Below are 17,416 nucleotides of genomic sequence, written 5' to 3' on the forward strand. Positions count from 1 at the left end.
CAATGTAATATTTTTTAAAATATTATATTAATATATATATATATATATATATATGGAAAAGTGAATCTAAGGTGACACCCTAGGCTCCCACCTAAGGACGCGGCCTAATCATTCTAATTTTTTTTGACGATTCCGCCTCCATTAAACTTGATCTATACTTCTTAAACCCAAACACACCAATTGGTGGTGAACCCATGTTGTTGTTGACCATTCGTTGAGCCGCGTGTAAAAAGTTCTCCTATTCATTCGAAAACCGTTTAACAATATACAGCGATGATTATAAATGGTCAAAAGCATGACGGTGTCACCCTAAAATTGGGATATGTTTGGTTTAACAAGACTGATATGTCAAGTCAACGGAGCGGAATCATAAAAACATTTTAGCGAAAATGATGTGATTTGTAGCCGCGTCCTTAGCTGGAGCGTCATTAGATAGGGTGTCACCTTAGATTCACTTTTCCCATATATATATATATATATATAATATTATATATATATACTATAGTATTATAAGAAATGGAGAAACTCTACCAGTTGTCCCAAACAACTGGTAGTATGTGGCCATAATCTTGTCGCCTACATCTACATTGGAGTTGATGAAGGGTGGTTGAGCTCTATCTTCGAGGTGTGATGTAGGGCAAGATTAGGCCACATCACTACCAAATTGCTTTAGCAATGGTACAAGGTTCTCCATTTTTCTCCATTATATATATATATATATATATATATATAATATAATATATATATATATATTATATATATATATTAGTATATATATATATATATATATATATATATATATATACATGATAATTATAATAATATACATTAAAAAGTAATCATGTATAGTATAATATATTATATTATTTCAAACTATAGTATTTATATATTATATCATAATATTTTACAAATATTAGTAATCTTTATATTTATATTATAATAGTATGTCATAATATAATAACCATAATTATATTTATAAATTAATTATATAAATAATATATATACAATAATATGTGTTATTAAATATTATATAATATTATAATAAATACGTTATACTATTAATATATTACTTTAATTAAATATTATATAATAATTTATACTTACATATATTATTAATATATGTTATAAATGATTAGTATATTTGTTTATTAAAATATTCTATATGTTAATTTAATAATATTATATTATTAATATATTTTATTAAAATATTATATAATATTATTAATATATTTTATTAAAATATTATATAATATTATAATAAATACGTTATACTATAATTATTATTATATAATATTATTAATATATGTTATTAAATTATTAATATATGTTATATTTTATATATCATGTCATATATTTATAATATAAAATATATTATATAATATTATAATAAATACGTTATACTATAATTACTATTATATAATATTATTAATATATGTTATTAAATTATTAATATATGTTATATTTTATATATCATGTCATATATTTATAATATAATTAACATGTATTATTGAAGTAATACAAAAATATTTTAAAATTATCCCAATTGCCTTCAAAGTGGAACAACATTGTTGTAATATGGAAGATGTGGTAAATTTTTACTATTGGATCAAAAATTTTGTATATGAATGGGGTAATTTTATCCCAAGTGGTGTAATTGTCTCACTAGTGTTCCAAAAAACTAATAACACAAAAAGATATTATCCTTGTTCCATTATCCCAATGAATAACACTATAAAATAGAATCCCCAAAATTATCCTATTATCCCGTAAAATGTCCCAACCAATAACCCCCCCTAGCTGTCACCTTAGCAAGAAGAAATAAGTTATCACCTTTTTATGAGATATCAAGAGATAGAATGGCCAGGTCTACACTTGTTTCTTGTGACTAGCAAAATAAATCTTACCATTTGTCTACCTCTTGATATCTAGAAAAATAAACCGCCATCACACATACTATTTCCATAATCTTTTAGAAGAATACTATAGTAACTTAAATCTAAGGAAAATGTCGACCATAATCTTTTAGAAGAATACTATAGTAACTTAAATCTAAGGAAAATGTCGAGCCTAATGGAGGAGGTTCATCCTATTTAGATATTCACGATCAAGAGATACAGCTCAGCTAAAAAATTCACCAATTTGTCCTAAAAGAGGAATAGAATTCGTAATCATCATTTATTGCATCACTTTCATTGAATATGAAAGAGATTTGAATTAGAAAAACTTAACTGGAATTTTACATACTTTGCACACAAATATAAACATTATGTTCCATATAAAGAGATCTATATATCTTATAGTTTCCCCTACTTTGCACTTATATGCCCGCTTGTTTTTGGTAGCACTTAATGCTCTAAAGATTTTAAAACTTCCACTTATATATCCTCACTTGCTTCGGTAGCACTTATATACCCTAAAATATTCAAAATGTATACTTAAATACCCTATAGTTTAAAGACTTGCATTTAAATTCCCTCAAGTTATGCAAACATGAGGGTATTTAAGTGCAATTTCTTAAATTTTTTTTAATATTTAAGTGCTAGTTTTAAAAAATTTAGGGTTATCTAAGTACAAGTTTTAAAAACTTTAGTGTATATAATTACTATAAAAAATAAGTGAGAGTATATAAGTGCAACATAGGGAAAACGATAGGGTATTAAAGTGCAATTAAGCCCAGACGAATGAAGTTGACTAAATTTGTCAGGAAATAGAAGAATGTTGAAAGTAATAAATGTAAAATTCTATCATTCTATCAAATTGGTTTCGTGGTGTAGTTGGTTATCACGTCAGTCTAACACACTGAAGGTCCCCAGTTCGAACCTGGGCGAAGCCATTCTTCTGTTTTCAATATTAAAAGAATCTCTAACTTGTCATTAATTTTTTTGTCAAAAAAGGAAATAATTTGTCAATTTGTTGGAGGAATCAATAGGCTACATGTCAACTCTCTTTTTTTTGGTGATATAGGAATTCAACCTCAGACTTTGTGTTGAACAAATCTAACGCTACATGGTCAACTCTTTTTTTTTATATGTGAATCGAATCTAAGGTTTTGGGAGCAATATTAAAACCTTTCAACCATCCAGATCATCATGGTTCCCGGCTATATGGTCAACTCTAGAATGCAATATATTTTTCTTTCCCAATTTTCCCATTGCTTTTTAAATTCTAGGGCCAATAAAAAAAGAGGTGTGTGTATATCGATAGGCTACATGGTCAACTCTAGAATGCAATATATTTTTGTTTCCCCAATTTTTTTCCATCGCTTTTAAAATTCTAGGGCCAATAAAAAAAAGAGTTGTGCAGCTGTAGTGAAAATTATGGTTCAATAATAATATCTACTTGGTTAGTTTGGAGCAAACCATGTCACCATGTCACATTACCATAAGTAGGGGTGAGCCTAAGTCAAATTTGTCAGTTTTGCCTATTTTTTGTCATACTAAATCAAACTGAATTAGATTCAAAATCAAATTGAACCGAATCAAATTGGTTCGATGTGGTCCAGTTCGGTTTGTACGGTTTGGGCATAAGCATGTGAAGATATATAATTGTTAGCTAAAAGACACCATTTTTACTTCTTCAAACATCTAATTAAACCTTAATTGTAGGCTGTCTAAAAATTTACTGCAAATAGTTGATCCTCATCAAACACCGATAATGGAAGTTACAATTTGACGGCTTCCAGAAGGCTACAATTTAAAAACTTTTACGTAGATCGATGAAGGTTATAATCTGACGATCTTCACAACAACTGATGAAAGCTCTAATTCAACAACCTTCACAATCAATATCGGGAGTTACATTCTGATGACTCTCATATTTTCAAGGAGTTAAAAAGAAGGTTACAAGATGACGATCTTTGTAACGCTCTAGCAAAAGAGACTACAAATATAAACTCAATATAAAATCTAGCTTATGGAAATTATAATCAAAAGAATAAATAGTTAGAATTTTCCATAATCAAAAGAATAAATAGTTAGAATTGAGTTTAAGGAAACTTCTCTATGATGACGAGAGAAAGAGATAGAGAGAGATAGATAGAGAGAGAGAGAGAGAGAGAGAGAGAGAGAGAGGAGAGAGAGAGAGAGAGAGAGAGAGAGAGAGAGAGAGAGAGAGAGAGAGAGAGAGGAGAGAGAGAGAGAGAGAGAGATTGAGATGAAGCTCAAACAACAAGGATGATCTCCTCTAGTTCTTGTGAAAATCTCTTCACATAACCAAACTTTAGAAAAAGGCTTTAAACACCTTTAAACAAACTAAACAAAACTTAAACTCTTTTAGAAACTCTCTTAAACTGGTTTAAAACATTCTCTTGGTTAGGTGAAAATAGTTATGGCAATAGGGTATATATAGGATCATAGAACAAGCCCCAAAACCAAGAGAAAACTAAGAAAAAAGATAAAAAAACAGAAACCTGAAAATCTAAAAAAACTAGCCGTTAGAGGCCGTTAGTCGACATGATGAACAATATCAGTCAACTGATGAGCTGACCGTTACAGGCAGCTCACAGCTCATCGGTCGACTAAAGACCTCATCGGTCGACTAGTAAACTCATCGGTCGAATGATAGTTCATTAGTCGTAAAAACAAAAATTTTTATCAATTTTAGGTGAGTTCATCAGTCGACTGATAAAATCCATCAGTCGACTGATAACAAGTTATCAGCCTGAAATGAACAGAAAATCTGATTTTTAAACCCCTTTTAAAAATATCAAATAAATTCCAAAAAATATAAAACTTTGGGGAATGCTTATAAACATGATAATGAACATTATACAAATTGTACTTCCCAATTATGAAAACTCATCATTTTGCAAAAACACTCAAATACATGTTTGTATAAACATTTGATTTTTGATTTTTGACTTAAACAAAAGTTTGAAAACTTTTGTGTGGCTTTATAGACTAAGAAAATGGATATAAACTAGTATTATCAAGTCCATAAACCAAGAACACAATGTTTTATAAAAAATACAATAGAATATGAAATATATGAAAGCGTATATGTATATATATCTTTTTGCTTGTAAAAACTTTGTTTGTGGATAAACAAAAAACGAATAAACTAATAATTATGTGTGTATATGATATTGAGCTTGAAGTATTAAACACACATAATATAACACCTAAACTAATTTACCTAAGCAATCTTGATCTTCAATTGAGCTCGTCTTGGTAAACTTTGCGGATGAAGCTTGATCTTGAATATGACTTAATGTGCAATAGCTTCATACCTATATTCCTTCCATCCTCCAATGGATGTGATTGTGAAAGCTTAATTCCATCCAATCTCCAACTTGGATATTTGTGTAGATTACCTAACAATCAAATATAAATACTTGATAAACGTTGTTAGGAATTGTTTGTAATCATCAAAACATGATTAGAGAGTAGGCTCATAAACATGAGACCTAACACGGCTAACAATGATCATGTTCCAGACTCAAAACGCAGAGTTCGCGTCCGTGTTCCAGACTCAAAACGCAAAGTTTGTGACTGCATTCCAGACTCAAAACACAGAGCTCATTGATGCATTTCAGGCTCCAATGCAAAGCTAACTCTGCGTCCCAGGTCCAGAACACAAAATTCATGCCCAGAACGTTATTCTTGCATTTGAATCGTTCAAACACAAGCTGAACGGTTTCAAAACCGTATTCCACGATTTGAGGAGATCACTCCCCCACTTAGGAGGGAATTAAGGGGGGGGGGCGGTTACACCCATTAATCCCCTATAAATACCAGAAACTCAATTGAGTTCGGGATCTTTTTGAGATCTCTAGATTTGGAGGCTCTTGGAGATCATCTTCATCACCAACAGAGAGCTTGGAGCTTTGATCTTGGCTTGTAAAGTGATTTCGGTTAGATTAAATTAACCCATTTAAAGAGTTTTAAACTCATTCTGAGTCCTTTAACTCATCAAGAGTTCTTACACTTGCCTCGCAAGTTCTTCTCCCTAAGGTCCAACAAAGAGAATCAACCTTGTTCCACGAAGCAACACATTCGGATCATCAAAGGGATACAAGGATCTGAACTCCCATCGACATCAAGAAGAACCCAATTTTAAACAAAGGGAAAGATCTCCGTCGATCTTTCTCTCTTTTGTAAATCGGGAAACTGATTAAGAGGAATTGTAATTTTTTTCTAAGTTTGTTAGAGAGAGATTGCATCGAGAGAATTGTAACACATTCTTTTTCTAAGTCTGTTAGAGAGAATAATATAAATTCAATTATCCATTTTCTTCTTTCAATTTTCCCACAAATGAAAGATGGTGACTCCGCTAGGGACTAGCTTCACTGACGAAGAAGTGGTGACACAATTTGAAGTCAACCTCGCTGGAACAACGTTTGAAACTCTCGTGGTAGAGTTTGATCAGGCTAACTACGAGGAAGCCCTTTCTTTTGGATCCCTTAGCCCCAAGGCTATGCGTAAGGTACGCAAGGTATCTAAGGAGACCAAAGCTCCATTTGTCGCTGAACTACCAAAGGAAGGCATCTCCTTTGGATTAGATGTCTCAGACAGCCCCTCCTCTGAAGGAGTAGACTCAGCTTCGAAGAAACTCATTAGTCGAGTCGAAGAGTCTTTACCCGCTCCAACACGACAGGTATCGGGTCACAACAGACCCATTGCGGTGGAAAGCTCGATCAACACAGCTGACATCACTGCAAAAGCCTTGAAACATGCCAAGAAAAATACCGCTCAATGAAGGAGAAGATCCTTGCGACAAGCTTATCTCCGAGATAGCCGATCTCTCAATCAACGTGAACTCCGCATTTGTGAGCCTCAACAAGAGCTCTGCGTTTCTGCTTCAGAATCCAAACCTCACAATGATGAGCCCAAATACGAGCCTCGCGTGATCCAACTAAAATGCAACCCTCAAGGGAGAGTTCCAAAATACAAACGCAGTCCTTAGGGACGCATTCCAACACCACAACGCAGTCCTCAAGGACGCATTTCCCAAACAAAATGCAACTCTCAGGGGTGCATTCCAGAACCAAAATGTCAGACCGCGTTAATTAGCCTGAGTGCAGTTCTCAGGAGAGCATTCCAGAATCCAAACACAAGTCTCTGGACTGTATGGATCCACAAGAACAAAACTATCAGGGGCGCATTTCACCAGAAAAATGCAAACCTCAGTCCTGCGTTATTCAATCCAAACACGACCCTCGTGTTTCTTACGCGATATGTTAAGTCATGTTCAGGGTGACCGACATGGACTTCAGTGAGACCCCCATATTGGGTTATTCGTAGCACGACTAGATTTATGAGCGGACGTACAGATTCAAGGCATCTCAAGAAGATTCATGTTCACTAGGAGCCAGTCCCGTCCAATCATAGACTGGGGGTTCCAGTTCAAACCTCACGATCAATGAGTAACTCATCTCAAGCCTCCGAAACAAACTTAAGAGAGTTCATATCAAGAGAAAGACCGATACGAGTCACTCGTTCATGCTAATGCGAAAGACTAATTTCTATGGTCCTTTCGGGATGTCAATGCTATTCACATGTGACCAAACTGATAGTATTCAGCCGACAGATAAACGTTGCCTTGCGAAACCAGTACAAGTGATGACGTTCCCACAAGAAGACGACTTCGGAAGAAGAGTACTTTGGAGTCACTTCTAACATGGTGAGTATAGGGCGATCATCAATCCCTAGCTCTAATGAGGCAGAGACGGATCAGTCCTCTAGCTTGAAAGAGATCTAAAGTAAGTCTGATGAAATCTATCAACATACTCAGACTCGGAAAGGGGTCATACCACCCGTCGATTATCGAAATCTAGCTAAAGAAATTAGGTCCGATGATGAACATTCAGCCATCATAGAATACCAATCCTCTAGTTATTTCGAAGAACATGAGAGCCCTGCTTATATGGCGGGAAACCATGATGATTTGGCGAAAAGACTTGATGAACAACAAGCCATGATCAAATCTCAACAGGAGGCTGTTAGCCTTGTTAGGTCTCATGTTTATGAACCTACTTCCTAATCTTGTTTTTATGATTACAAACAATTCCTAACAATGTGTGTCGAGTATTTGCATTTATTTTGTTAGGTAATCTATACAAACATTAGTCGAAGGTTGGATGGAATTGCGCCATAACGATCATATCAAATGGATGTTGGTGAAAATAGTAGAGTGAATCAATACATTTTAAGTCAAGATCCAAGATCAAGCTTCATCCTCAAAGTTTACCAAGAAGAGTCTATTGAAGATCAGTTGCTTGAGTATAATTAGTTTAGGTTTTATACTTGTGTGTAGATACTTTAAAGCTCAATATCATATACACACATACATGTTTTGGTTTTATAGTTTTCAAGTTTATATAAATATAAAAAATATATTTATTTATATACATACATACATACTTTATATTTATCATTTTTGGTTTTGGTAAACAATGTGTTTAGCTACATAAACATGAAAACTTAACAACACGCATATAAATATATTTTTATGTTTTGAATAGTTTACAAAATAAATGATATCTCACAAATGGAAAATGGAAATTGATAAATTATTTTTCTAACATGTTTTATTACATGTTTACAAAAATTTTCTAAAATTTTATTATTTTTTAAGTTGATTTACTATGCTGAATTGATTTTACAAAATCAGGTGTTTTAGCAGCTTTCAGAATCTGTATATCCGTGTTCAAATAATAATTTCTATCAACTGAGAAGTGATATTTTAGAAATTCTTTCTCTAACATGTTCATATACATGTTTAAAAACTTTTCTCAAAATTTTATTAATTTTGGAGTTAATTTATTTTACAAAACTAAATACACCAATACACAAATTTCCAGAATGCTGGATTTTGGTGTATTTTGGTCTTTTCAGCCTATAACGGCTAGTAACGACTAGTTTTTATTTTTGTGGGGTTTTATGTGTTTTTGGCTGGTTTAAGAGGCTATAAAAAGCCCTTAACTTTTATTGTTTCTCATGTATGTTAAAGAGAGTTTTAAAATAAGTTTACAAGTGTTTAAGTTTGGTTTTAAGTTTGTTTTCAAGAGGGTTTATGTGAAGAAGGTTTCACAAGAGGAGATCATTTTCGTTTGGGCTTTCAATCTCCCAATCTCTCCCTCTTGTTCATTAGAGAAGTTTTTCTAAACTCAATTTCTAGCTTTATTTATATTTATTATTGATTATTATTTCTATAAGCTAGATTTTCATATTGAGTTTAGTTTTGATTATTTCTCTTTGTTTACGCACACAACCATTGAGCTTATAGTACACCACGAAGAGTGTATGGTGAGGACGTGGTCGATACCAAGAAAAGTGGCGTCGGTAGTAAAACCTAGGGAGAGATAGTAAAGCCGGGCACTTAAGGGAGACGACACGTGAGGACCAACACTTGAGGTTGTAGGTTGTGTGATTACATTATGAGTGATTATGGACGTTGATCGGTGAGCATTGAAAATCGATATTGTGAGGTCTAAACGTTTTCGGGTAAGCGTTGAAAACTCGGTGTGATAGTGGATTTCTCCCCGGAAGTGGGAAGCGGAGACTTATGATGGAAGGTCCGAACTCCGTGATCATTTGCTTGTGTTTGAGTTTGTCATTAGCGTACTTACTTTTGTGTTTATCTTATATCGTCATTGTCTATTACTCTTTGTGTATATTGCCCTATCACATCTATAGTTTGTTTATTTTACCTCTTGTTTATATTTCTTATCCTTGCATTTGTTGCATATCTTGTTTGCTAGGATAACTTGTTAATAAGTTTTAATTGGCATTAAATGATATTAGATTAGCCTAAATCTTATTCACCCCCTCTAGGGCTCTTTCCTAGTGGCATTAAGGTGTTAACAATTAGTATCAGAGCATGATGTTCTTTGATTAGAGGTTTAACCGTCTAGAGTCAAAGATCCTTACTTTGATTTTGCTAATCTAGTTTTAAGATTTATTATATCTTGCTTGCACTTTTTTAATCATGGATATGCACGGTGTACCTAGTTTAGGCTATGGTATTAATGTTTCTCCATCTTTCAATGCTTTGCCCTATGCACAATAGTATTTTAGATTTAAAATATTTGTTAGATCTAAAAATATTGAATTGTGGGAAGTCATTGATCATGCTTATGTTGTGCCCTCCTTGGAGAAATCCAAGTGAAGCAATCATGATAGAAAGATGTTTACTATGAACAAGTTAGTGTTAGAATTTATGCTTAATACTTTTGAATTATCTATTTCTAACAAACTTACTCATTTTGATAGTGCTTACAAACTATGGAAATTCATAGAAGCACATCAAGGAAACTTGGAGGTGATCTGACAAACTTTGGCGGCTTCCTCTTCAAGTTCATGTGGAGCCTCATCGTGTACACGGCCACTAGGCGATAGCCCTAGTGTGGTAAGCAATTCTGATTTCGAAAGCGAATTAATATTTGATGAACTCGCTTGTGCCTATGAGAAGTTAATACATGCCTATAAGAAATTGCACCATAATTTTGTTGATTTAAAAAGCAAGTATGTAACTTTAAAATCCGATCATGAATTGCTATCATCTAAATTTGATACTATTGCTAAAAAGAATGTGATCCTTAAAGAAAATAATAAAAAATTAAAATTGGATCATATTACCTTGAGTTCCAAAGTTGCTAGCTTAATTCATGCGAAGAATGATGTCATGTTAGAAGTAGAGTCTATTAGAAATAAATTTACATCATTTAAAAATGATCTTGTTTGCTCTACTTCTATTGACAATGATTTTATGCCTAATGCTGAGTTGAACAATATTAAAAATCACATTTCATCTTTTGATTTAACTCTTAATACATGCATGGTTAATAACAAGAAACTTATGGACTTATGTGCAAAGTCTCGTGCTAACTCTTCAAAACCAAGCACTCACTATGCACATATGTATAGCAAAGTTTATAAGTGTTCTATTTACGACCGTAAAGATCATTTAGCTAAATTTTGCTATGATGCACACAAACACAAGAATATTATTGCTCCTTGTGCATCTCATCAAGTTTCTTTATCACACACACATTTACATGCACCTATTGCTCATCACAAGCATGCTAATGTGTTTAAGTGTGAATATTATGGTAGATTTGGTTATTTGGTCAAATTTTGTTTTGATTTAAAAAATATTTTTTATTTGCAAAATGAATTTAAAAGACCATCTTTATTTGCAAATGATTCCCATGCACGCACACTTGGTCAACACAAATCATTTAACCCTTATCATTGCACCTATTACAACCGGGAAGGTCTTTTTTGTATAATTTTTGTTTTAATCGTGTTAGTGCACCACATGCGCCCAAACATGAGAGGTTAAATGGTAGGGGTCATGTCCCTAAATCTTTAGGCACCAAAAGTATTTGGGTGCCAAAACCTTTTTGATTTTAAACCAAGATTCTTAGCATTTTTATTTTTCACTTCTTGGTTTTTGAAAAACATGTTTTTAAAATTTTTAAGTAAATTATTTTATTTTCATTCTTTTGGCTTTGATTGTCATGAGAGGTTTGTGTTTAAGCAACCCCCGGATTTATTAGGTGTTTATTTCTCAAATCATATTTACCGGGTACTAAAATCTTTATATGGGTTGAAACAAGCTAAAGAGCTTGATTTGGTTGCCTCTCTTGCATTGTTATTTGAAAATTGACATTGGTTTATTTTTATGTGATTTTATTTGATTTATGATTTTATATGAGCGATTTGTTTTTCATTTGGATTTCCATGATTGTCATGATTTTCATAGTTTTCATTATTCATTTTCATTTGAAAATACTTTTTTCATGATTCTCATGTTTTTCATTCTCTTGATTTTTTAAATTGCTTTTTGATTAGGTTTTGTTTTAAAACCGTTACTTTAAGACACCTCTTTCATAATGATATATCTTTATGTATTTTGAATGTGAGTCTTTAATGTTTTTCATACTCACATTTTGATGCCTTATATTTTATTTTAATATATGCATTAAGGCATTTTGATAGGAGAGCTTTTCCTTATTTCATTTATTGTTTTTATACTCACCATGATTATAGGTAAGGGGAGCATTCGCTCTCTTCCATTCTTTTGTTTTCTCCATTTTTGATGTTGTCAAAGGGGAAGAAACAAGTGGATAGTGAGTATATTTATGATTATTGTGCTTTATTGCATATGTGAGTATATTTATCATAGCTTTCTTGCATATTTTATATCTCTTTGGGTAGATTGTTTGTCATCATCAAAAAGGGGGAGATTGTTAGCCTTGTTAGGTCTCATATTTATGAGCCTACTTCCTAATCTTGTTTTGATGATTACAAACAATTCCCAACAACGTGTGTCGAGTGTTTGCATTTGTTTTGTTACGTAATCTACACAAACATTAGTCGGAGGTTGGATAAAATTGTGCCATAACGATCATATCAAATAGAGGTTGACAGGAATAGTGGAGTGAAGCAATACATTTTAAGTCAAGATCCAAGATCAAGCTTCATCCTCAAAGTTTACCAAGATGAGCCTATTTAAGATCAATTGCTTGGGTATAATTAGTTTAGGTTTTATACTTGTGTGTAGATACTTTAAAGCTCAATATCATATACACACATACACGTTTTGGTTTTATAGTTTTCAAATTTATATAAATATAAAAAAATATACTTATTTATATATATACATACATGTTTTATATTTATCATTTTTGGTTTTGGTAAACAATGTGTTTAGCCACATAAACATGAAAACTTAACAACACGTATATAAATATATTTTTATGTTTTGAACGGTTTACAAAATAAATGATATCTCACAAATGATAAATGTAATTTGAGAAATTATTTTTCTAACATATTCTATTACATATTTACAAACATTTTCTAAAATTTTATAATTTTTAGAGTTGATTTACTATGCTGAATTGATTTTACAAAATTGGCTATTTTAGCAGTTTTCAGAATTTGTATATCTATGTTAAAATAATTATTTCTATCAACTGGGAAGTTATATTTTAAAAATTATTTCTCTAACATGTTAATCTACATGTCTATAAACTTCTCTCAAAATTCCATTGTTTTTAGAAATTAATTTTATATTTTAGTTGATTTTACAAAATCAGATACACAAATTTCCAGAATGCTGGATTTTGGTGTATTTTGGTCTTTTCAGCCTATAACGGCTAGTAACGGCTAGTTTTTATTTTTGTTTTTGTGAGTTTTTGAGTGTTTTTGGCTGGTTTAAGAGGCTATAAAAAGCCCTCAAATTTTATTGTTTCTCATGTATGTTAAAGAGAGTTTTAAAATAAGTTTACAAGTGTTTAAGTTTGGTTTTAAGTTTGTTTTCAAGAGGGTTTATGTGAAGAAGGTTTCACAAGAGGAGATCATTTTCGTTTGGGCCTTTAATCTTCCAATCTCTCCCTCTTGTTCATGAGAGAAGTTTTTCTAAACTCAATTTCTAGCTTCATTTATATTTATTATTGAGTATTATTTCTATAAGCTAGATTTTCATATTGAGTTTAGTTTTGATTATTTCTCTTTGCTTACACACACAAATATTGAGCTTATAGTATTTTCATATATTGTATACTTTGGGTTGTGGTGAGTATGACTTAGAGAGTGAGCTTACATTATATTCTCATCTATAGTAGAGAGCAAAACTTATATTTGAGCCTTTATTGTGAGATTCTCCTTGTAATACACAAGTACACCACGAAGAGTGTATGGTGAGGACGTGGTCGATACCAAGAAAAATAACATCGTAGTAAAGCCTAGGGAGAGATAGTAAAGCCGGACACTTGAGGGAGGCGACACGTGAGGATCAACACTTGAGGTTGTAGGTTGTATGATTACATTATGAGTTATCGTGAATGTTGATCGGTGAGCATTAAAAATTGATATTATGAGGTGTAAACGTTTTCGGGTGAGCGTTGAAAACTCGGTGTGATAGTGGATTTTCCCCGGGAATGGGGAGAGGAGACGTAGGATGGAAGGTCCGAACTCCGTGATCATTTGCTTGTGTTTGAGTTTGTCATTGGCGCATTTACTTTTGTGTTTATCTTATATCACCATTGTCTATTACTCTTTGTGTATATTGCCCTATCACATTTGTACTTTGTTTATTTTACCCTTTGTTTATATTGCTTATCCTTGTATATAATTGTTGTATATGTTATTTGCTAGGATAAATTGTTAATAAGTTTTTAATTGGTATTAAATTGGATTAGATTAGCATAAACCCTATTCACACCCCTCTAGGGTTCTTTCGTAGTGGCATTAGGATGTTAACAGAGGCCATCAATGAACTCTTGGCCCTGATAACTCAAATCATCGCAGACAATGCTAAATCTCAGAAGACAGATTCACCACCCATGTAGGAATCTTCTCAGAGAGGAAAATCATCTTCATCCCGACCTCATACAATCAAAGGAAAGAAAAAAGTGGTTGATGATACTGCTTTTGACCAAGAAGCCCACAACCTCAAATCTTCCTCTGAAGATGGAGGAGAGACTGAGAACGAACAAAATCTCCAGTCTGGAAAAATAAAAGAACTGGAAGCCCAGCTCAATGCCATAGCCCACAGAAGCGAGCTCCAAGATGAGGGATTTATTACGCCCTATCCTTCCGAATGGGATACAACCCCTTATCCTCTAAAGTTTGAAGTCTCGACGCTACGAGCTTTTGACCGCACGGGATCACCGAACCAACATATCTATTATTTCAAGTTATAGACTAGAAATATGATATCGAATGATTCTATACTGGCTCGTTTGTTCATTGGCACCCTCAAGGGGGTTGCCTTTGAATGGTTCATAAAACTGCTTGCGGGATGTACCCAAAAGTGGGTAAATCTAGAGAGACTCTTCCTGTTAAGATTCTTTAAAGACGATATAGAAGTCTCTATCTATACCCTTATTTCCACTAAGCAGAAGAAGAGGGAGCCTGTCAAAGCTTTGTCAAGAGGTTCCAAAGCATGACACTTCGATGTTCGTCAGGTATGACACAATCTAACCTAATGGAGACTTGTTGACACTACTTGTAGACCAACCTTCTAGTACAAATGAGTGTTGCAGAATACCGTTCCTGGAGACAACTAATCTTTTAAGGTGAACATGCTCAAAAAATTATTACCAGGATCAAAGCTTAAAAACAAAGTAAGTAGGATCAACCTGAGCAATGTGATCAAGCCTAATCTTCCTAATTATAATGGGAAGATACTATTGCCACTGAAGCCAATCCTCTTCAATAGGATGACTGGTCCACCAAACTATCAAGTTAATAATATACCTCTGATAGTTAATTTCCCCTAAAATTTTTAACCAATCCTCTTCAATAGGATGGCTGGTCCACCAAAACTATCACGCTAACAGTTACCTCTGATAGTCAAACTCGTCAGATAGTGGCCTACCAGGTGATGTGCCTCTATTCCGACTTGATGGATATTGCCCCACAAGGCGATGTTCCATGTCTACTCTTTTTTTTCCCCTGCTAAGTTTTAATCAAGACTGGGGGTTGATTACTTGGAATCCCTTGGGTTAAGAGTAACAAATCTTCTAAGTTGTCATGTTCAACAAGACACCTCTGTAAACTGCAAAATATTAGCCTTTTTGTTTTGATGATATTTATCAAACAGTTTACTACTAATGTTGTTTGTCTAGTGCTTGTGTTTTTGTATTTATTATAGGCAAACAATACGTTGGAGGATGTATGAAATTAAGCTTCAAAGATCATATCCAATGGAGGTTGGCGGAATTATGGTATGAAGCAATGCAATTCAAGTTAAATATTTAAGTCAAGCTTTATCCACAAGTTTACCAAGAAGAGCTTCAATGAAGATCTATCAAGCTTGGTATATTTAGTATAAGTTTATATTATGTGTGTTTAATACTTTAATCTCAATCATATATACACACACACATATTTGGTTTTGTATATATATAGTTATATATACATGTTTTGGTTTTATAAGTTTTCAAGTTTAAATATGAAAAAATTGAATATAATTGAAAAATACTTATTTGTTTCATGTTTATACATGCTCACATATGATTTCATCAATATCAAGTTTATTTAATTCAATGAAATCATGTTTTATTGCATAATATGTGTATTTTGATAAAACATTGTGTTTTTAGTGTATAGACTTAACAACAATAGTTTATATCTTTTATCAAGTATATATAATCATTTTATAAAGTTTCAAAATATGGTTTAGTCAAAACATCAAATTTCAAGTATGTTCATTTTATATAATCATTTTATAAAGTTTCAAAATATGGTTTAGTCAAAACATCAAATTTCAAGTATGTTCATTTTCATGTTTTGGACTATTTTAGTTTCAAAATATGGTTTAGTCAAAACATCAAATTTCAAGTATGTTCATTTTCATGTTTTGGACTATTTTAAAAAATGTTGAGATTTCTCAAATGTAAAGTGGTTTTTAAAAACCAGTTTTTGTAACATGTTTATTTTCATGTTTACAATCATTTTCTAAAGTTTTATATTTTTTGTAATTTATTTGTTATTTTTAAAGACACTTCAAAAATTAGTTTTACTATTCAAAACATGCTGATATTGTGTTATCAATCGACCGATGAAAGTGTTCAGTCGACTGATGAAAATACCTGGAATAGTCAATAGTTTCTATTTTTATGTTGGTCAACTGATCATTCGACTGATGAGGTCACCAGTCGACTGATAAGATCGTCAGTCGACTGATGAGTTAGAAAATGCCTATAACGGTCAGCTCATCAGTCGACTGATGAAACCCGTCAGTCGACGGATGCTGTAACGACTAGTTTTTTCTAGCCTTGTCCTGTTTTAGTTTTTTTTGTCTTTTTACTTTGTTTTTCTTGTATTTTGGGGTCTCTATAAATACCCCTCATACCTCAGACCAAAAACCAACTAAGAGAGTTTTAAAAAAGAGTTTAAGTGTATTTAATAATTGTTTAAAGTTTGTTTAGTTTGTTTAAAGCTTGGTTTGTGAAGATATTTTCACAAGAGGAAGTGGAGATCAATTCTTGGTGTTTGAGCTTCAATTCATCTCTCCTACTCTTGTCATTTTAGAGAAGTTTTTCTAAACTCAATTTCTAGCTTTATATTTACATTATTTATTGATTATCATCTCTATAAGCTAGATTTTCATAATTGAGTTTAGTTTGTTTTGATTAAACTCTTTGTTCACACACAACCTATTGAACTTATTGTATTTGCATACATTGTATAATTGGGTTGTGAGATTGTGTGACTTACAGAGTGAACTTACAATTCATTCTCATCCATTGTGGAGAATAAACACTTTGTTTTTGTGCTTAATTTGTGAGATCGCATCGTAATACACTTGTACACCGAGAGAAGTGTGTGGTGAGAGACAGGGTCCTCTCAAGAGGAGTGAGGTAGGTGGTAATGCCTAGAGGTAGGTTGTAATTCCTAACACTTGAGGGAGACACAGGCTAGAGACCAACACTTAGAGGGTGTAGAGTATGATTGCAAGA

At 32.6% G+C, this 17,416-nt stretch overlaps 1 non-coding gene across 1 annotated transcript; it reads left to right on the top strand.

The window, feature by feature from the left end:
• Nucleotides 2,760-2,833, top strand: TRNAV-AAC. Its single transcript has one exon. It is a non-coding gene; the product is annotated as a tRNA-Val (tRNA).

Source organism: Asparagus officinalis, chromosome 9 (assembly GCF_001876935.1).
Source record: "Asparagus officinalis chromosome 9, Aspof.V1, whole genome shotgun sequence".
NCBI classification, from domain to species: Eukaryota; Viridiplantae; Streptophyta; class Magnoliopsida; order Asparagales; family Asparagaceae; genus Asparagus; species Asparagus officinalis.